The sequence below is a fragment of the Balaenoptera physalus genome (assembly GCF_965194825.1).
Source record: "Balaenoptera physalus genome assembly, chromosome: 4".
NCBI lineage: Eukaryota > Metazoa > Chordata > Mammalia > Artiodactyla > Balaenopteridae > Balaenoptera > Balaenoptera physalus.
Genome location: NC_138891.1, coordinates 535,051 through 558,740, shown reverse-complemented (window position 1 = coordinate 558,740; position 23,690 = coordinate 535,051). Strand labels below are relative to the sequence as shown.

The 23,690-nt window shown below is 40.5% G+C and overlaps 1 pseudogene across 1 annotated transcript; it reads left to right on the top strand.

Moving 5' to 3' along the window:
* The first annotated feature begins 14,284 nt into the window (after positions 1-14,284).
* Positions 14,285-17,600, top strand: LOC309660294 (mitochondrial fission factor pseudogene; annotated as a pseudogene). Its single transcript has one exon. The product of its transcript is annotated as a mitochondrial fission factor pseudogene (transcript).
* Positions 17,601-23,690: the final 6,090 nt, after the last annotated feature.

Sequence of the window (23,690 nt, the reverse complement as noted above, 5' to 3'; positions counted from 1 at the left end):
CAGAGGACTCTCCACAGACATGTGTTGAATGAGTTATTGATTCAATGAATGCAAAAGTCAACTGAATTTGCCATGTGCCTAACACACTGTAAGAGTATGACAATTATGAAACAAGGTCCCTAAACTTCAGGAGACTACAGTCTATCTGAAGAGAGAGTAACTGGGGAGGAAGAGCTGGTGATGGCTCCTTGAAGAAGGTGGGGATTAGACTGAGTCTGAAAAGGGAAGGAGAGGAAAGCAAGGAGTCAGCCAGGAGTGAACAGGGTGAACCAGCTCCTGTGCCATCTCACTGGAGGCTGGCCTCCACATTTCTTGCCCCCTGTTTCCAGAAGAAGGAAGCAAAAATGTGGCTGAATGGGTCTCTGTTGTCATGCAGAAAATGCTTGTGTGCCTTTAAAACAAATTGTCATACTCAAAGAATGTAAATTAAATCAAAGGATTTCTTGTAGAAAGAAAGGGACAGCAACTTTTTCCCATTTAGCTTTCTTTTGAACAGAAACATTATCAATTTTCATTGTTCTCAGCTGTGGAATTTACTGTACCCAGCGTACTCTAAAATATCATTGATATGATGTACATGAATTCCAACCTCAGGATAAACTCGTGGAAAGTGTCAATTCTCCCTTGATGTTTTTTTTTTTTTCATTATGTACAGAAGAAAAAGGGAGCCATGGTGTAATGAAGGCTTGACAAATATCTGTGACAAATATCTGTGACATAAAATATGATCACTAAAAGAAAATAATGGTACCTTTCAAACTTTCCCCCCAAAATCCCATTATAGAAATAGGAAACCAGGAGTCATGCTTTTAGGAAAAGAATTGAAGCCAAGTTCTTTCTCTCCTACTCTGGGAGTGTGGTTCTATGTCAAAATATTAGAATTAAAAGTTGAAATATAGTCTCAAAAGCCTGGATTAATGGACAAAATCATATTACCAACCTAAAAAGAACTGCTAAACTTCAAAATAAAATAGTTACATTTTGAGATTTTATCCCAACTCCATTGTAGATAGGAAAGATATAGGCCATTTACTGATATTTTAAAAATGTTTTATGGCTGATATAAATAGCTTCTGAGTATCAATGTTTAACATGCACAGACATAACATGCACAGAGTTCCTCAGTTATTATTTTGGAATAGAGGTTTCATTTTTAAGCCAAACTGACAATGTTATCTGTTTATGTCTGATGTGTTTGTGTCTCAGTATCTCACAATTTCCAAATAAACTGAAGTATGTAACTCCTTCCTTTAGTTAGAAACTCTAGATGACTAACATTCTGTGGTGTTGACTGCGCATCTTCCAGGGCTTAAGGATTTGTGATTTGGGTTTAGAAAGTCTCATTGTCACGGTAATTTGGGATGCTTTTCAATAGAATTCAGGGAAAGTGGTAAATGGTTTCTTAGAAATTATAAGGCCAAGCTATTAGTTCATAAGAAAGAAAAAGCCAAAGTTAATACGAGGAACAGTTGTGGGTTTTTTGTTTGGTTGGTTTTTTGGGTTTTGTTTTGTTTTGTTTCACATTGTCCAGACTTGAGAATCCAGGAAGGAAATTAAACTTTTCAGTCATGTGGTGTGTTTGAATTTAGATACTCCTGGAGAGAACCATCCATTTCTTGGAGAAGAACAACCTTCTCGTTCTTTCCCTCCCCACTTCTGTACTTCCCCACCCTGAATGCATGGGAGCTGAGATCAATGTCTTTGCTGCGTGAGTCTTGGACACCAAGACCAGAGCAATAGCAACGAGGCAGAGGAGAAAAAGGACTGACAACCAATGTCCCAGATTATAAAACTTACAGGACATTAGGAGAGAGAGATGTGGGGAGAAGGGATAAATTAGGAGCTAGGATTAACATACACACACTACTATACATAAAATAGATAACCAACAAGGACCTACTGTATAGCACAGGGAACTGTACTCAATATTCGGTAATAACATAAATGGGAGAGGAATCTGAAAAAGAATGAATATGTCCATGTGTATAACTGAATCACTTTGCTGTACACCTGAAACTAACACAATATTGTTAATCAACTATACCTCAATAAAATAAAATTTTAAAAAAAGGAGAGAGAGATGGAGACTAAGATTTGCTCATGTTCTTGGTAAATCTGGTGATTCCCCAAAGAAAAAATGGACAATGGGGACATTGAATGAAAAAGTGTGGGAAAAGTTTAGCGGAAAATATTTAGGAAGCGGGAAGAAAAAAACAAACGAGTAACAAGGAGGTCCATGGCTGACACCTCCTTTCAGAGGCTTACAGGGTATTAGCTATTTCATGTGCCTTTCCCAGAAGTGGGTGTAGGGATTGCCATACCCTCCTTCCTCCTACCTCGGCTCTCTACTCTTTTGGGTAGAACCCCTTCAGTTAAGGACTTTTTTAAGCCCTCTTTGGGATCTACTGAGTGGAGAAGCTATTCCCTTCCTTCCTGATCACTGGTGAGCAGATGTAGCTCCCTAGACACAACATGGGAAAGGAAGGAGCTTCTATCTGAGACCAACTACTTGGTGTGAAACACACAAAGGCTGAGTCCCTACAACCTGCCAGCTTCTCCTCGCACAGATCGTAGCTAGACAGCCTAACTGAGAGCAGAAAAACAGGAGCGAGACAGGGCTCCTTCTTCGGTTAATATTTCAGTTATGTTTCACAGTTACAGAACTGACTGTATAGATATGAGACAGTAAATAAAAGAAAGAAATCTGGGCATGATGTATTGGGTGACCAACAAGTCAAATAGCTGGTGGGAACCATGCCTGGCAGCCAACGCCTTCCGTCAGGCCCCATGAACTGAGCGCCCAACTTACTCCAGATGGAGACAAAGTCTCTGTAGCAGTTTCTTCATTCGAGTCTGTCATGTCAGTCCCTGTGAAAATTTAGCAGGAGATGGAGATGGGTAAGCGGGAGGCAGGGAGGAGTGACTAAGGCAAATGATGTGAGCTCTGTGGCCTTTAGGATCTGGTCCAGGGAGGCCCTGTCTTGGTTGCACCTTACAGTCACCTGGGAGGACATTAAAAGTCCTGGTGTTCATGCCTGGACCAAGTAGCTCAGCATCTTCACGGGTGGGACCCAGGCATCAGTATTTTTTAAGGTCCCCAGGTGATTCCAACATGCAGCCAAGATCGTGAATCACAGCACTGGTTCATTTTCATGTCAGGAAGCTACCAGGAGGCACAGATTCAATCCCTCAGCAGCTTAGGAGTTTTGGGAACCCCCTGTGGTAACGTGTAGGTCTACAGAAACTATGCTGTGGATGACAATGGTTCTCAAACTTTGCTGCACGTGGGAGAGACTTCTTTTTTAAAAAGTCCACTGGCCAGGTCACAGACCAAACAAATTAAGTCAGAATTGTATAGGGGCAGAACACAGGTATCAGTATTTTTTAAGTTTCTTGGGTTATTCCAGGTCCCATTTCTATAGCTTAATTTCTTCTCAGTTTTATAGGCAGGGAAATCACTGGTGGATGTTGATAGAATCAAGACTCGGGTTCAGCAGGTCTGGGCTGGAGCTCAGGCTTCTGCATTTCTCCCAAGCTCCCAGGTGACGCTGACGTTTCTGGCCCATGGACAACACTTGGCTTTAGTCTATTTTCTTGTCAGTGAGCCACCAGGGGCACATATACAAGTCAGCAGCTGCCTTAGGAGTTTCAGAGAAGCCCCTGTGCTCTAGCCAGTGATGAGAGGGAGAGAGGGAGAAGAAAAAACCCCAAAGTCATCATTTCACAACATATACATTCCCATATACAATATTATGTTTTACACTTTAAACAATTATAAAGTTATATGTCAATTCTATCTCAATAAAAATGGAGAACAAATCATGACCTCTCTCAATACCACATTCTTTCATAACCAAGTCTAAATCCCCTGCTCACAGGAGAGAAAATACGCTCACAATTTTGTGGTCTGTGGGTCCTCATGACTTTTTTGCATTAGGTCTCACTTTTGCTAGTTATGCTGTGGCTAATAGAGCAACTTTCTACCCTTACATGACCATGCAACTCCAAGAAGTGAATTTGGAACTCACCTTTAAGAAGGTGTTGTTTGTAGGTGCACATGGAAAACATAAGGAAAAGGCAGGATTCCCAAGAGTGGGGATGCGGCTAATAAAATGAAAGACAACGCAGGGTTCTCCAGCTGTCAAATCTCACCAGGAACACAGTGCAATATAACCTGTGGCAGGTCCTCCTTCCTTCAATGGAATGGTGGGAAAAGGGACACCATGAGGTAGCTAGCCCACAATTGTCCAGCCATTGAAAAGTGTTCAAGAATTCGGAAGCAAAAGACACAGTCCATTAGATCAAATCTAAAATGATAATCTGTAATGTAATAAATGGAATATTCCACACCTTAGGTCCAAGAAATCAATAGCCCAAGTTTTGGTTGAAGAGATCTGAAATAATAGGACTAATGAATATAAAATATGTACACATTTTAGCTGAAATGCAAGTGCAAATCAAGTCAATAGAGTAATGTTGCTGTTATTTATTCATTCAATTATTCAGAAAAAATCTAGGTCAATCCAGTGTTAAACCCTCTGCATACAGAAAATCAAACAGGATCTCAGTCCTTCATCAATTCATAATCTAGCCGTGAGAAATGAGGTACAGAGTCTTGAGCCAAAGCCATATTTGCCCACTTCTTCTCTTCACAAGGAGCATGTTTGTTTCTGGAACAAATGCCTTAAGAGGAACATTGACAAAACCCGTATCTTTAGGAGGCTGTCGTTAGAACAACAAATCTACACATACAATGATGTTTGAACAACAGGGGAAATTTTGCTATGATTTTCAAATATGGGAAGAGTGATTATTCAGAAGTGGGTTGGAACTTATTTCCTCAAGCTCCGGAAAGTCAGCTCAGCGCCAAGGGGGTGATACTGGGAGGCAGATCTGGGGCTCAGAAAAGAGCGGGACCAGAGGTGACTCACAGCTCAGAGATCCCCACACACACACTGAGTGTCGCTCTGCAGAGCAAGTCCCTCATCCTCTCGGGGGCCTTCACATGGGCAGTAGGTGACACTTTGTCAGGGGAGATCTAGGAAGATCATGGCTGTGGGTAGGAGCACAGGATGACAGACTCAGGAGAACTTCCAAATCTGAACACTCATGGGTGCATTCCAGGCTACATGGTCATTGTCTTGTCTATGATGAAAAGAATAATTTTAAGGTGACTCCAGATTTCTCAGACCCTCTTTTCTTTATAAAGCCACACATCTAAATGGAGGCAGGGGCTGAATGTGCTCATCTAGAGACTGGGGTACAATTGACAAGAGTCACCCAGAGCCTTGGAGGTAAAACGTCCCAGGGGACATTCAGAGAAACTGATGGGAAAGAATCACCATCAGGACCTAGGAATAAAAAGGAAGATTGAAGAAAGAAGTGGGCACTGAAAAATAAACTACAAGAGGCAAAAATAAAGCCTTGGAAACATGACCAGTACCTCTCCCCCTCACCCCCAGGTCAGTAGACCGGAAGAGGAGATGTGTAGAGGATGGATTTGGGTAAATGACTTTGTATCAGACTGGACATCTTTACATGTGGCCAGCCGTGTGACCAAGATGCCCGCTGGTACTGGAAAACAAGACACGTTGCCTTAGCCCAGACCCTGAGACCACCAGCTGGGCTTCGTGTCCATTAAAAGGTGACCAAGGTGAACTGGTTTTCTTGTGGTCCTTCCAGGGCATGGCAGCAATTCCCTCCTTTAGTTACTCACAGGCTTGATGAATCTCCACCAGATAACTAGGGCTGGTAACTAGAGCACACCCCCTCCCAGTGTGCTCCGGAGTGGACAGTAGTTAGTGCTGGCCTGGGTGGGAAAGGAGAATCAAGTTTTCTTATATTTCTAAAAATAGCATCTGTGAAAGGATTTTAAACTTTCACATCCTTTGTGTCATTTTCACGCTTCACTCATTCTGTCCAAGTGAAGCTCAGCTTGAATTTCCTAACGATATCCTATTCCACGTTAGTTCTCATAACTATTACATGTGGGTCTCTAGTGATGCTATGACCCATTTGTAAAAAGTTACTTTCCTTGAAATTACTGTAAAACTATTCTGGAAACAGTACTATTTTCACTAGTATTAATAATGAATCCCTCACCCAATCCACCAGACTTTTTTTTTTTTTTTTATTCTCACTGTAGCTCGGTTTTGAGTCCCAGCCATTGAATTCTGCTCCTTAAGTCACCAATGGACAAACTTTATTTGATCATTCTAGGATTGGGGTTTAAACATTAGGTTTAATTTTTAAAAATCAGGATGAAATAAGAAACCATTTCTTGGCTCAGCGAGTTGATTGCGGATAATTCTATTGCAAACCCTTCTTGTTAGGGGCAGATTTGCAAACCTCAATCAACACAAAGGGAACCTTTCATAAAAGCTTTTCTCTGCCACAATGTTTTGCTACGTTATTCTCAAAAAGCAAGCTTTCTGTGAAGATGGCTAACACACTACATGATTTAAAGTGTTTTTTATCTCACTTAAAATATTGCCGCATTAAAAAATAAGATCAAAGAGTAGTAGGTGTCACAGGGATAAGACAATTTAAAAAATTGTCTTATCCCTGTAATTACCTATTTACCCTATTACTTCCCTTCTTTGTGCTTGTCATTATCTTTCCATGTTTTCAGTTCTTATTCTTTGCTCTCTGTTTCATCAGCCTCTCCTCCCTTTACCCCTTTGGCTTCCCAGGGCAGACCACCCTAACATATATGCCATAGGGCATTTCTAGAGAAATAGATTTTTCATGAATTTTCAAAGAGACAGATTCTTTTTATGCAATCATACCTCCTTTGCAATGGAAGGTGCATGTGGGTTATAAGATGCTTCTAGACTTCTCAGCCTCTTTGGATCTGGAGATGAAGGGGGAGAAAAGTTTTCTATTTTTATCTGTGAAACTTTCACTTAACATCTACAGCTCTGCTTGTAGATGATTTTTATCACTTTAAAAGTTTAAAGAGGACAAAGACTGATCCACTTCTTTTCTAAAGAAAAAAAACTACAGCAATTTCTGATAATCTTGTAGAAATAATGCCCTCTCAAGGAAAAATTGTTTTCAGCTGAGAGGTTTCTGGGATTCTACAGCATTCTTCTGGAAAAATAAGCAGGTGTCTAAAGGATGGAGATTTTTATAACTCAACTGGAGTTCATACACCAGGAAAAATAAGTGGTCAGCTCCAGAAAGACCCATCACATTGGAATTTGGCAGATGACATCAGTTTAGACAAGGGCTGTAGTTCAATTCAGGGTCAATATATAGCCAATCCACATGAATTTCTATTAATCCTATAAAACCCTACTTTTATTCTTATTTCTCCAGTGCTGAACTTAGAGCCTGACTCAAACTAGGCTCTGAATAACTGTTTGTTTTTTAAAAAAGTAATAAAGATTTGTTGAGTGAAGGCTTACTGGGACTCTTTTTATTGTGAAGGAATAAAGGGGGACCCATTCATATAAATCCAAACTCTAGTGGTTCCCCTTGGCAGTGACATTAGCTATGGTGGTCATAGGTCCATCTCATGAACAACTCTTTGAAGACACCCAAAGCCTTGTAAAGAAGGAGCCCCAGGACCTTGTAAAATCCATCACTGACATAGATTACATAGGTGGGTCATGGTCTCCAATATATGAAGTCAGAGCTGTCACATTCTGATGGCTTTTTAAAGTAAAAAGTTATTTAAAACTTGAATTGTATAAAGCACCTCAAGTTTAAAAAATACTAAGGAAAACTTTTTTTTTTTTTTGTATCCAGAAGTGTGGATCAAATGTCAGTACTGAAAGGGTTTAAGCTCTCAAATAACATTGACAGAAAAATATACAACAACCACAGACAAACGGAAAACAAAAACATTAGTTACGATTCTTGTTGAGACTGACTTCTCTATATTGAGCATATTTATCATACATGTCATGGTGCTTTTGGAAGTGGGGAGGAAAAAAGACAGGAGAAATAAAAATCAAGACGGCAGAGTAGAACAACGCTAAGCTCCCCTCCCCTCATGAACACATAAAAATACATCTACATGTGGAACAATTCTCATTGAAAACAAATTGGAGACTGGAAGAAAGACCCCTATACAGTCAAGGCTGTAAAGAAAGATTCACGTGGAATCAGGGAGGGAGGGAAGAAAGTGATCAGGTCAGAACCCACACAGAAGAGCAGGGAGATACCCCAGGTTTGGGGATCCTCCCTGGGGAGTGAGGGGTTTAAGCGGAGTATAATTTATAAAAATACTGAACTATCAATATGTTCTACACCTGAAACTAATACGATATTCTAAATCAACTATACGTCAATATAAATACATATATACATACATACATAAACAAACAAAATTCCTGAAACAAAACAAAACTGACCTCACTTTTAAACGCTTTCTTGAATAATACCTTGGATATTTAATTACAAATCCATGTGGTAGGTAAGGGTGGGTGGATGAAGTACTAACTCTGGCTTTATGTCATTCATTTATTCTTTTATTCACTTACACCATCGGCCATTTCAAAAATGACAGCTTTTCAAGCTTTCAAGGAAGCTTGAAAATATTTAGACAATACAGAAAGGTAATGTTTTATCTGTTTAACAATTTACTTTTGGGGTAAATCACTGCATAGAAATAACTGAGTGAGGTCACTAACCATCACCCAGGAGGGATCTTTCCTGAAAATAGGTAGGGGAAAATAGCGTAAATGCTGTACATTGAAGAAAATGAAGGTAAATTTTGCCTCCTTTATTGAAAAGGAAATTTCTTTGGCTTTCTGTCTAGCGTGCCATCCTATCTCTTATAGCCAGGCAGCATCCTGTTACCACAGTTGTGGGTTCCCTTGTCTCCTGGGAAGGGCAGCTCGTTGGAGACAAGATGGTAGGTGCAATGGATGGGTGTTGCATGGGCCAAGCACTCAGAAGAGCAGGTCATGGGTTAGGGAGTGTGAGATGGGCCCTCTTTCTCCTGCGACCCTACAAAACTCTAACAAACACAAGCTGGCTTTCTTAAGAAGCTATCAGGATTGGCAGAGTGAAGAGTTCAGCAACAAAACTAGAAGTAAGAGGTGTCTAAATTGAACATCTAAAATGCAGGGTCAAAGTGGAGGGTGCCAGGAGGATTTGACTGGAAACCTTCAGAGATCTCAGGAGAGCCACATCTTTCAAAATCTCTGATGAAGTAAGGGCCTGGGTGACAGGTTCCGTATGGCTGCAGAGTCAACAGAAAGCCACCATCTGCCTTCTTCCCCTCTACTCCATTATTGCCCCATTCACATCACCATTCTTGCATCTTTGAGCCACTGATCAATATTCTGGAAGATTACTATGTGATCCTTTCCTATTGACTTCATTCAGGGTCTTCCTACATTTGATTCACTGAAGCTAACACTTACTTAGCTTCAGTGAATTTTTGCATCAGAATTCACCTACTGCTTTAAAAAGTAATTGACTCTTCTCTTCCAGGGAGGAAATTTTTAATTGTGTTAAATTGTGTTAACTAGATGCTTGTGTGTCATTGCTATTTCTCAATTTTGTCTGAAGGTCTCAGGTTGGTATTTCACTAAGTTCTATTTTTAATTCATTCTCCTTGAAGGAGATACACCCCTAGATGGGGCCACCCATGGGGCCAGAGCCCTGGGAGAAATGGAAGAACGTAACATTCTACAGGCACAAAAATCTCCCTCCAAACCAGCTTCAAGAACTGCCCTGGGAATTCCCTGGCAGTCCAGTGGTTAGGCCTCTACGCTTTCACTGCAGGGGGTGCAGGTTCAATCTCTGGTCGGGGAACTAAGACCCCCCAAGCTGCACGGCCAAAAGAAAAAAAAACTTCACCTTCACCAAAAACACAGAATCTCTGTGCTAAGGAGAATCCCCTCATCTAGTAGGGAGTGGCATCTTGATGTTCATGACAAATGGCATCATCTTTCTGTATCTAGCTGGGTCACTTCAAGCTCAGGCCCAGCACCCTGCCCACCGAACCGTTCTCTGAGGCAAAGGCAAGTGGCACCTTGGTGTGAGGACAGTCCCTTCGTGGCTCACTCACGTGTTATCCATATGCTGGCTGTAATCCTCGTTTGCTGTGACGGAACCTAGAAAGCAAATAAGATAAACAGACAGTGATGGTGAGGAACCAGCTTTGTCTAGGTCACATTGCCCCTCATTGTAATTCTACCTCCAACCCATCAGGCATTTGGGAGTTAATGTGAACCATGTAGTACAGCAAGCCCAGGAATCAGAGGCCCGGGGTCCTACTCACTAGCAGGCTGGCCTCAGACAAACCATCACCTTGTCTGTCAAGTAGTCCCTCAATGAAACAGAGACTGGGGCAAGATCATCCTGGGGGCTCCTTCGTCAGCAGAGGTCCTGGCGACTCCATTCACAAGTCCTATCTTCTTTCTGAGGTTTATGAAATAAAGTTCAAATGTATCAGCTTCGCTTTCCATGCCCTCAGCCCTCTGACCCCAACTTAGACTCGTGTCCTTTCCTCCGTGCACACCCAACGCACACTCCATTTTAAAGAAGGTGGGAGACGGCTGTGCTTATCCTGAGCTTCACAAAGCCCGTGACATCTGTCGGCCTCCCCAAGGTGTCTCCCAGGAACTAAGCCTTTTTTCCCCTTCACTGAGTGCCCAAGCTAGCCCAGAACGTGGCATTTTCTAATTGCTCAATAAATCCTTGTAAAATGAAGGAATTCCATGTGTGGCTTTTCCCAAGGTCATTTGTTTATCAAGTGGTGATGTGCAAAGGTTAAAATGGCTGATTTTCAAGTACCAGTAGCTAGTGAGCACATTTCTGAAGGATAGGGGAGTCTACTGATACCCTTGAAGGTTTATCTTGTAGGTGCCTATATACCCTACGTATCTCCCAAATTCTGTCCTTATTCTCAGTCCTTTTTTTTTTTTCATGCATTTTCTGGGTCCTGGCATGGCTTTCTCGCTGCCTCTCATTTATCCAAGCCCTGTACCACCCGTGAAGGGTTCTCAGTCTCCAGGTCCATATTTCTTTCCTTTTCTAAAGTCCTATATCGCTACCATTCACCTTTTACTTATTAATATGTAACATTTCACAGGGAAAAGCACAGAGATCAGGAGACTCCGATTCTTGTCCTAAATCAGTACTGAAATTATGACGAAGTGTCTTCACTGAGCCTAATAATGAGGAGGTTTGATGAATCTGGCCTCCAAGTAAGTTTCAACTTTTGTGTTTAGTGAATGATAGGGTCCATGTGGAGCAGGGTTCTGTAAAGATTTCTAAGGCAGTCCTTGCGATTGGTGGGAAAGAGCTAAGTTAACAACTTTTGCTGTGGCCAGAGAAGGAATGGCATCCTAGCACGAGACCCAGAACTAAAACTTCAGGAGTCTCGGGGCACGTGCCGTCTTCCTTGTGAGGTCCTAACATTATCTTTGCCTGGTCCTCCTCTGAAAGGGCTCTCCTTTGATAACAGCTCTCACGCAGACCTTTGCTCTGTATCCTGCACATAGAAGCTACTCCATTAAGATATTTTGAATGAAGAAAGACTTAAACCTTGAAAAATTCTGCAGGTAGCCATCTAAATTAAATCAAAACACATTGAAAGAAATACACAGATTTGTTTTTCCAAAGCGTATTTTTTCAAGAGTTTATTTTTACTTCACTCTCCAAAGACTTAAATGTAGGTTTCTCTAGAAAGAATGCTATACATCCAATGTGATGCTGAAAAGCTCTTGAATGCTACAAGAAGCTTATAGCCACATGCTTGATGAATTCTGTATGATAAAATGACTGAGTGTTTTTGTATGCAGCATATATTTTTATTTTTTTTAAATAACAGCTTTATTGAGATATAATCACAGACCATAAAGTTTATCATTTTAAAGGGTAGAATGCAACGGTTTTTAATATCCTCACAGTGTTGTATATTTATCACCACTCTCTAATTCTAGAGCATGCTAATAACCCCCCAAATAAGCCCCATACCCATTTGCCATCATTCTCCATTGCTGTTCCCCCTAACCTCTGGCAACTACTCAACTACATTCTGTCTCTATGGGTTTGCCTGCTTTGGATATTTCAATATAAATGACATCATACAATAGGTGGTTTTTTTGTGTCCGGCTTCTTTCACAGAACATCACGTTTTCAAATTTCATCCATTTGCAGCATATATCAGCACTTCATTTCTTTTTATGACTGAATAACATTCCATTGTGCGGATAGACATTTTGTTTGTCCATTCATCAGATGATGGGCATTTGAGTTGTTTCCACTTTTTGGCTATATTTGAATAATAGCCAAATTGCTGCTGTGAACATCTTTAGGTTTTGTGTAGTGGAGGAATTGTGTCAAATGGTAAATTTTAAACTTAGTGAGCAACTCCCCAAACTGAGATTTTGGGGGATACACAGGTATCAACCGTACTTTAATTATATTGTTCCCAAACAATAAGTTCTAGCTTATCCCTCCACTCTTACAATCAAGCAACTTAGTGACATACTTGATCAGTAGCAGGGACACTGAGGAGAACATTGGGCCTGAGCTGTGAGTAGAATGATGTAGCACACAGGGAAAAGCCTCATGATAACTCTGTTCCTTGCGTACCTTGAGATACAGATGCCAGTTTCCAGAAATCAGTGGGGCAGGAAATTTCAGCAAAGAAAGGAGTTATCTATGAGACCTCTTCAAGGGACTGGGTCCTGAGTCTGATAGACACAGCACAGCCAGCCCCCTTTCCACAGACCCTGGAATTTATCGCCTGTGGGATGCAGTTCTGAGCCTGTGCCCTTACCTGTAATAACACCTACCCCAGGGGATTGTTTGGAAGAAATGTGGGATAACAAATGAAAGTGTCTGATATGGTGCCCAGCACATAGAACATTTCATACGAGTATTTCAGGTGCTAACCCTTCTCTTCCATAAAATGCAAATGTGAGTGGTCCGAAGAGCAGTAGTCTTGTAATTAGAAGGTATGGATTCGAGTTTTAGTTTTGCTATTTGCTAGCTCTATGAACTTGGATAACTCAATTTAAGCTGAACTTTCTCTGTCTTTAAAATGAAGATAATCATGCCTTCTTTGCCTTGCAATTGCTTGACTTCCAAGACTTTTAAGAATGTATGAAGAAGTGCTTTGTAAATGTACGTGTGCTCAATGAATATGTATTAATACAATTTATGGTCTCCATTCCTCCTGACAAAGTTCATGCTTGATTCCTGTCCTCATTGGCAACAAGAGATCAGAGGGAAAAAGATCACACCAGCCTCCAAGTATGTGCTGCCATGGGCTGCTATACTCAATCACGCTATGACACAGAGATTCCATAATATTTGGGATCAAAACTCATCTTCTTCTGATTTCTGAAACTCAGGCCTGAGATAAACATAATGCTGCACTGAACTGAAAATAAAATCATCCAGCCTGGGGCAGCAGTAAGTCTCTAAGTTTCACAGAGATGCTACAGACTCACTGTGAGCCTGGCAGAGGTCAAGGGTACCCAGGGTCCATGTAATTTCTATTACTGACCTTCCATCTTGGCAAAAGTACACAATGCCCCATACATGCCCCTATGTCATATGTAGGGAGAAAAAAAAAAATCTCCAAAGAAGAAAGTCTAATGCTTATGGTACATACTATAGATTGCTTGACTCAACATATTCTAGCTCGCCTTCCTGAGCTATAGAAACTGTCACACTAAAAATTATATTTTAAAACTGTCAGGGAATTCCCTGGTGATCCAGTGGTTAGGACTCCACGTTTCCACTACAGGGGGCAGGGGCTCGATCCCTGGTCAGGGAAACTAAGATCCCCCATGCCTCACAGTATGGCCCCAAACAAAACAAAACAAAACTATTATGAAGGTAGAAATCCACAAGTAAACTAAATTGCACCACACAGACACAATCCCACATGTCTTAGCAGGGAAGGGAGAAAATCGAAGCAGTGCCCCACACTGAGAAGATCCAAGTTTTGGCAAGCAGGGGTATAGTTATTCTGGACCACAGGGTGTGTTCTGAGGTCTAGGCATATGACATATATGCTAGGGTGGCTCTGCCCTGGCATCTGGTGGGGGATGTCAGTACTGATGTTTCTAGTGAAGAGCTTCATTGCATCTGGCTTCATTGTTCTTCACCTAGTAACATCTAAGACCGAACCCCTGTGAACTGCTTGAACCAAATCACATCTCCGTCTGATTAATAGCTATAGTCAATTCTGTTGTCAGTGACTAACAACCTCAACCAAGAGTACTACATCACAACACCCTAATGAGAATGAAAAAGAACCATGGAATTCAGATTTGACAACATATTTGGAAAAGGTGAACAGAGGCGTTATTTTTAAAAATCAATTTTTAAATATGTAATATCTCTAATATTATGAAGTTGAGAGAGAAATAGAGTTCTTTTTTCTGTGATTGTAGTCAATTTAGTGCTATAGGTATACAAGTTTTATATAGTCATAAAGTCTGCTGTTGCTGTTGTTGTTGTTTTTTGTAAAGCCCATTTTTGTTTAATATTTCCAAACCTTTCTTCTAAATCTGTTGTCCTCAAGTTAAGAATAGCAGTTTCCTGCCCGCTGCGGGCCTCTCTGGCCGGTGATTTGCCCGGGCGCCTCCGTGCGCTCGGCCAACGGCCTCTGACAGCGCCCACCCGAGCGCCCCGGAAGCCGGCGAGCGGCGGTCCTCACCAGCGACTTTCAGCGGGCCCAGGGGGACAAAAGTGGCTCTAAATCCAGCACATGCATACTGAAGCAAGTTAAAGGATTTAATATGAAGCACAGAAACTGATAATGCCAAAAAGCAAGCAGTAGTCGGTACACATTTAGTGAGTGGGGCAGCATTTCCTTCTCCCAGTGCTGCTGAGATGGCGGAAATTAGTCGAATTCAATATGAAATGGAATACACCGAAGGTATTAGTCAGCGAATGAGGGTCCCGGAAAAATTAAAGGTAGCACCGCCAAATGCTGACCTGGAACAAGGATTCCAAGAAGGAGTTTCAAATGCTAGTGTGATTACGCAGGTTCCAGAGAGAATTGTTGTAGCAGGAAATAATGAAGACATTCCATTTTCAAGACCAGCAGATCTTGACCTTATACAGTCAACTCCCTTCAAACCTCTGGCACTAAAAACACCACCTCGTGTACTTACGCTAAGTGAAAGACCACTAGATTTTCTGGATTTAGGAAAACCTCCTCCAACCCCTCAAAATGAAGAAATCCGTGCAGTTGGCAGGCTAAAAAGAGAGCGCTCTATGAGTGAAAATGCTGTTCGCCAAAATGGACAGCTGGTCAGGACTGACTCCATACCTGTGTTGCGTGGTGGGTCTGCTGCCGCCACCTCTAACCCTCATCGTGACAACGCCAGGTATGGCATTTCAAATATAGATACAACGATTGAAGGAACCTCAGATGACATGACTGTTGTAGATGCAGCTTCATTAAGATGACAGATAATCAAACTAGATAGACGTCTACAACTCTGGAAGAGGAGAACAAAGAACGTGCTAAAAGAGAAATGGTCATGTGTTCAATTACTGTAGCCTTCTGGCTGCTTAACAGCTGGCTCTGGTTTCGCCGCTAGAGGTAACCTCAACTCAAAAATACTGTCTCAGCAGCTGGAAATATAAAGAATTTGCAAACTTCTTTATGTCTGTCTTTGCATTGTACGCCGTTTTACAGTCCCCACCCTGAAAATGTATTTCTCCCAGAAAGGATGGGGGAAAGACTTATATTTGCAGGAGTAAAGGTATATCCTGTCACTCGACTGTATTTAGTTTTAACCAGTTCTGCCCTAACACCTACTTAAAATTCTCCCTTTGCATGTTTTGTAAATAGGATCTAGTTTGTTTGTTGTTTTGTTTTGTTTTGTTTTGTTTTTGCCTCATCAATCTGCACAGCTAATTCTATGAATGGGAGGGAAAAAAGTGTACAGAAAATGGATTTAGAGAAGTGTCTGTAAAGGAAAAATAATAGTTTATATTGTCCTGTTTCTCAAACACTGTTAGATTAAACAGTTCAGTTAATAGACATTTTTGCATCCACATTTCAACATTAACACTACTGAAGTCATGGTCTGGTGTCAGATTTAATAAACTCAAGTCACCTCATGTTTCAGGATCGCCTTCAATAAAATAATTCCTAACATTTTCAGCAGTTTAAGATGTGGGCAAAATGTGCATTTTAATTTTTATTTTAGTTTTGCAGATGGTTTTCTATAAAGTACATTTTTACTAAGTCCATGTGTGAATGATTTAAAAAGCTACAGAATAAGGTACAAATGTAGTGTATTTAATAAACTGTCAACCAAAGCTAAAAAAAAAAAAAAAAAAAAGAATAGCAGTTTCCTGCCAAAAGTTAACAAAAATATTTTAATTAATGTTGGGAAAGTTTCCTATTTTGCAAACACAAATATTTTAGAATTATGATTTATAAAATTAACACAGTGTTAACCATATTTTGCCCTTCTGGGGACCTTCTGCTGGAGGACTTTTAGTTTTTCAGGTCTAGGATCTTGAGGTACTACATATAAATCATTGTTTGAGTCTTAGAAGAAATTTGAGAGACAGAGACACCTTATTGTAGACAAGAGAGCCAGCCAAATGTTATTCTAACAACAATCTACTGCCTTATTCTTTCAAAAAAGAAAAAAAAAAAAAAAGGAGGGAAGAAGAAAGGAAGGAAGGAAGGAAGGGAGAAAGAAAACTTCATATTACACTTTAGTTCTAGGAGCTGGACATTTGTCCCATTTCTTCTAAATTGGAACCCTATTTTATTCTTGCTTGAATTCTCCAGACTGTAGTTCTTTAAACTTTAATCACTTTGCTAGGGAACTGTACTCAGTTGAAGAAAGTCAAAGATGATCTTCCTGTCTACCCAGGGAAATGCTTGATCTCTTCTCATAGTTAATTAATTCATCTGCTATATATTCACCTCAAACTTTTTCCCCATTGTGGTTGAAAGAATAAGCCTCCCCAAAGATGTCCAAGATGTCTACATCCTAATTCCTAGAACCTGTGAATATGTGACCTGACATAGAAAAAGAGAGGAAATTTCAGATGTGATTAAGTTAAGGATCTTGAGAAGGGAAGATTATCTTACATGGTCTGCACGGGCCAAATGTAATCACAAGGGTCTATATAAGATAAAAGCAGTGGGGTCAGAGCAAGAGAAGGTGATATGATGACAAGAACTGAGGTCAGAATGAGAGATAGAGGTTGAAGATGCTATACTTATGGCCTTGAAGATGCAGAAAGGTGGCATGAACCAAGACATGCAGGTGGCCTCCAGAAGCTGGAAAAGGCAAGGAAACAAGATTCCCCTCTGGAACTTCCAGAAGGAATGTAGCCCTGCCAACACTTTGATTTTAAGACTTCATACCTCCAGAACTATAAGATGATAAAGTTGTTCTGTTTTAATCTACTGAATTTGTGGTAACTTGTTAGAACAGCAATAGGATACTACTACCTTCCTCTTAGGTACACAGTTAAACTGCATTTCCCATCTTCCTCTGAGGCTAAATGTGACTGAGTTCTGGCCAATGGAATATGGCAGAAGTGAGACATGTCACTTCCAGGCGGGGCAATAAAATCCTTTCTCATGATCCTCCATGATCTCTTCTTGCTAGGTGTATAAAAATGGTGCAGCAGAGCCTGCCTAGCTCCCAGGCTGATCCCCTGCCCTCCAAAGCCCCCTCCAGGTCATGTGGGCCCTTGGGGGCATAGGAAGGAGGCCAAGGGGAGAACAGGAGAGGTAGGTGGGAGGGGTCCTCCGGGAGGAGTGGGAGAGGAGCAGAGGGCAATTGCCCTGCCCACTTGGGCCCAGGGAGCCTGCTGAGCTCCCAGGCCAATCCCCTGCCCTCCAAACCCCCCTCTAGGCTACGTGGGTCCTTGGGGGCATAGGAGGGAGGCTGAGGAGATCAGGAGAGGCAGGCAGGAGTGGCCGCCCCAGACCCCAGACCGGAGAAGCAGGAAAGGAGAGGAGGGCATTTGCTCCACCCACTCGAGCCCAGTAAGCCAGTTGGGCTCCCAGGTGAGGTCCCCTGCCTTCTGATACCGGGTTTGGGGGCACACTTGGGCCCCTTCTTTTCCTTGAGCCTAAGCCCCACCCCCTACAGCCCCCAGGGCCGTTTCCAGCCCTGTGGGTTCTAAGCATAGGCCCCACCCACTGCCCAAACCTCACCCTTGCTTAGGCCCCACCCTCCACAGCCAAGGCCTTTCCATCCCACCCTTCTGATTTTTCCCTTTCCCTCCTCTTTTTTACTACTGTAGTACTGATGTACCTTCTGGTTGTGGATTCATCTATATTTTTATTTTTACATTCTTTCCAACATATCTGTTAGTTTCCTAGTTTAATTTTATTCTTTACTTCGTTATTTTTCTCTCTCTCTTTTTTTTTTTTTGCCACTCCACATGGCTTGCGGGATCTTGATTTGTGAGCCCAGGGTCTGTGGGAAGCTCCTGTGGTGGGAGCTCTGAGTCTGAACAACTGGACTAACAGAGAACCTCAGACCCCAGGAAATATTCATCAGAGTGAGGTCTCACAGAGCTCCTCATCTCAGCACCAAGACCAAGCTCTACCCAATACCCTACAAACTCCAGTGTTGGAAGCCTCAGGCCAAACAACCAGTAAAACAGGAACACAATCCCACTCATAAAAAAAAAAAAAATGAGATGGCAAAAAAACATGTCACAGATGAAGGAGCAAGGTAAAAACCTACAAGACCAAATAAATGAAGAGGAAATAGGCAACCTACCTGAAAAAGAATTCAGAGTAATGATAGTAAAGATGATCCAGAATCTCGGAAATAGAATGGAAGCACGGATTGAGAAAATACAAGAAATGTTTAACAAAGATCTAGAAGAACTAAAGAACAAATGAACAGAGATGAACAACACAATAACTGAAATGAAAAATACACTAGAAGGAATCAGTAACTGAATAACTGAGGCAGAAGAACGAATAAGTGAGCTGGAAGACAAAATGGTGGAAATAACTGTTGAGGAGCAGAATAAAGAAAACAAGAATGAAAAGAATTGAAGACAATCTCAGAGAACTCTGGGACAACACTAAATGCCAACCAACATTCGAATTATAGGGGTCCCAGAAGAATAAGGGAAAAAGAAAGGGTCTAAGAAAATATTTGAAGAGATTATACTGGAAAACTTCCCTAACATGGGAAAGGAAATAGTCACCCAAGTCCAGGAAGCACAGAGAGTCCCACACAGGACAAACCCTAGGAAAAACACACCAAGACACATATTAATCAAACAAACAAAAATTAAATTCAAAGAAAAAATATTAAAAGCAGCAAGGGAAAAACAAAAAATAACATACAAAGGACTCCCCACAAGGTTATCAGCTGATTTTTCAGTGGAAACTCTGCAAGACAGAATGGAGTGGAAGGATATACTTAAAGTGATGAAGGGGAAAAACCTACAACCAAGATTACTCTACCCAGCAAGGATCTCATTCAGATTTGATGGGGAAGACAAAAGCTTTTCAGACAAACAAAAGCTAAGAGAATTCAGCACCACTAAACCAGCTTTACAACAAATGCTAAAGAAACTTCTCTAAGCAGGAAACACAAGAGAAGAAAAAGACCCACAAAAACACACCCAAAACAGTTAAGAAAATGGTAATAGGAACATACATATCAATAATAACCTTGAATGTAAATGGATTAAATGCCCCAACCAAAAGACACAGACTGGCTGAATGGATACAAAAACAAGACCCATATATATGCTGTCTACAAGAGATCCACTTCAGACCTAGGGACACATACAGACTGAAAGTGAGGGGATGGAAAAAGATATTCCATGCAAATGGAAATCAAAAGAAAGCTGGAGTAGCAATACTCGTACCAGATAAAATAGACTTTAAAATAAAGACTGTTACAAGAGATAAGGAGGGACACTACATAATGATCAAAGGTTCAATCCAAGAAGAAGATATAACAATTATAAATGCTTATGCACCCAACATAAGAGCACCTCAATACATAAGGCAAATGCTATCGACCATGAAAGGAGAAATCCAGAGTAACACAATAATAGTAGGGGACTTTAACACCCCTCTCACACCAATGGACAGATCATCCAAACAGAAAATAAATAAGGAAACACAAGCTTTAAATGACACAATAGACCAGATAGATCTAATTGATATTTATAGAACATTCCACCCAAAAGTGGCAGAATACACTTTCTTCTCAAGTGCACATGGAACATTCTCCAGGATAGATCACATCTTGGGTCACAAATCACACCTCGGAAAATTTAAGAAAATTGAAATCGTATGAAGCATCTTTTCTGACCACAACGTTATGAGACTGGAAATGAAGTACAGGATAAAAACTTTAAAAATCACAAATACGGGCTTCCCTGGTGGCGCAGTGGTTGAGAATCCGCCTGCCAATGTAGGGGACACGGGTTCGAGCCCTGGTCTGGGAAGATCCCACATGCCGCGGAGCAACTGGGCCTGTGAGCCACAACTACTGAGCCTGCACGTCTGGAGCCTGTGCTCCGCAACAAGAGAGGCCGCGATAGTGAGAGGCCCGCGCATCGCGATGAAGAGTGGCCCCCGCTCGCCGCAACGAGAGAAAGCCCTCGCACAGAAACGAAGACCCAACACAGCCAAAAATAAATAAATAAATTTATTAAAAAAAAAAATCACAAATACATGGAGGTTAAACAGTGGGATACCAAATAACCAAGAGATCACTGAAGAAATCAAAGAAGAAATTAAAAAATACATGGAAACAAATTACAATAAAAACATGATGACCCAAAACCTATGGCACGCAGCAGAAGCAGTTCTAAGAGGGAAGTTTATAGCAATTCAATCTCACCTCAAGAAACAAGAAAAATCTCAAATACACAATCTAACCCTACACTTAAAACAACTAGAGAAGGAAGAAAAAAGAAAACCCAAAGTCAGTAGAAGGAAAGAAATCATAAATGTCAGAGCAGAGATAAATGAAATAGAAATGAAGAAAACAATAGCAAAGATCAATAAAACTAAAAGCTGGTTCTTTGAGAAGAGAAACAAAATTGATAAACCCTTAGCCAGACTCATAAAGAAAAAAAGGGAGAGGACACAAACTAATAAAATTAGAAATGAAAAAAGAAAAATCACAACTGACACTTTGGAAATACAAAGGATTATAAAAGACTACTACAAACAACTATATGCCAATAAAATGAACAACCACGAAGAAATGGACAAATTCTTGGAAATGTACAATTTTCCCAGACTGAACCAGGAAGAATTAGAAAATATAAACAGACCTATCACAAGTAATGAAATTAAAACTGTCATTAAAAATCTTCCAACAAAAGTCCAGGACCAGATGGCTTCACAGGCGAATTCTATCAAACATTTACAGAAGAGCTAACACCAATCCTTCTCAAACTCTTCCAAAAAATTGCAGAGGGAGAAACACTCCCACATTCATTCTACGAGACCACCATCACCCTGATACCAAAACCAGAAAAAGATATCACGAAAAAAGAAAATTATATACCAATATCATTGATGAACATAGATGCAAAAATCCTCAACAAAATACTAGCAAACAGAATCCAACAGTACATTAAAAGGATCATACACCATGATCAAGTGGGATTTACACCAGGGATGCAAGGATTCTTCAATATACACAAATCAATCAATGTGATACACCACATTTACAAAGTAAGGAATAAAAACCATATGATCATCTCAATAGATGCCGAAAAAGCTTTTGACAAAATTCAACACCATTTGTGATAAAAACTCTCCAGAAATGGGCATAGAGGGAACCTACCTCAACATAATAAAGGCCATATATAACAAACCCACAGCAAGCATCATACTCAATGGTGAAAACTGAAAGCATTTCCATTAGGATCAGGAACAAGACAAGGATGTCCACTCTCGCCACTCTTATTCAACATAGTTTTGGAAGTCCTAGCCACAGCAATCAGAGAAGAAAAAGAAATAAAAGGAATACAAATTGGAAAAGAAGAAGTAAAACTATCACTATTTGCTGATGACATGATATTATACATAGAAAATCCTAAAGATGCCACCAGAAGAATACTAGGACTAATCAATGAATTTGGTAATGTTGCAGGATACAAAATTAATGCACAGAAATCTCTGGCATTCCTATACACTAACAACGAAAAATCAGAAAAAGAAATTAAGGAAACACTCCCATTTACTATTGCAACAAAAAGAATAAAATACCTAGGAATAAACCTGCCTAAGGAGGCAAAAGACTTGTAGTCAGAAAACTATAAAGCACTGATGAAAGAAATCAAACATGACATAAACAGATGGAGAAATATACCATGTTCTTGGATTGGAAGAATCAATATTGTGAAATGACTATACTACCCAAAGCAATCTACAGATTCAGTGCAATCCCTAACAAACTACCACTGGCACTCCTCACAGAATTAGAACAAAAAATCTTACAATTCGTATGGAAACAAAAAGACCCCAAATAGCCAAAGCAATCTTGAGAATGAAAAACAGAGTTGGAGGAATCAGGCTCCCCAACTTCAAACTATACCACAAAGCTAAAGTAACCAAGACAGTATGGTACTGGCACAAAAACAGAAATATAGATCAATGGTACAGGATAGAATGCCCAGAGATAAACCCACACACATATGGGCACCTAATTTATGACAAAGGAGGCAAGAACATACAATGGAGAAAAGACAGCCTCTTCAATAAGTGGTGCTGGGAAAACTGGATAGCTACATGTAAAAGAATGAAATTAGAACACTCCCTAACACCATACACAAAAATAAAATCCAAATGGATTAAAGACTTAAATGTAAGACCAGACACTATAAAACTTTTAGAGAAAAACACAGGAAAAACACTCTGACATAAACCACAGCAAGATCTTTTATGACCCACCTCCTAGAGTAACAGAAATAAAAATAAAAATAAAAAAATGGGACTTAATGAAACTTAAAAGCTATTGAACAGCAAAGGAAATCATAAACAAGACAAAAAGACAACCCTTAGAATGGGAGAAAATATTTGCAAATGAAACAACAGACAAAGGATTAATCTCCAAAATCTACAAACAACTCAAGGAGCCCAATATCAAAAAAAAACAAACAATCCAGTTAAAAAATGGCCAGAAGACGTAAATAGACATTTCACCAAGGAAGACATACAGTTGGCCAAGAGGCACATGAAAAGCTGCTCAACATCACTAATTATTAGAGAAATGCAAATCAAAACTACAATGAGGTATTACCTCACACCGGTCACTATGGTCATTATCAAAAAATCTAGAAACAATAAATGCTGGAGAGGGTGTGGAGAAAAGGGAGCCCTCCTACACTGTTGGTAGGAATGTAAATTGATACAGCCACTATGGAGAAGAGTATGGAGGTTCCTTAAAAAACTAAAAATAGAACAACCGTACAACCCAGCAATCCCACTACTGGGCATATACCCTGAGAAAACCATAATTCAAAAAGAGTCATGTACCACAATGTTCATTGCAGCACTATTTACAATAGCCAGGACACGGAAGCAACCTAAATGTCCATTGACAGATGAATGGATAAAGAAGATGTGGCACATATATACAATGGAATATTACTCAGCCATAAAAAGAAACGAAATTGAGTTATTAGTAGTGAGGTGAATGGACCTAGAGTCTGTCATACAGAGTGAAGTAAGTCAGAAAGAGAAAGACAAATACCTTATGCTAACGCATATACAT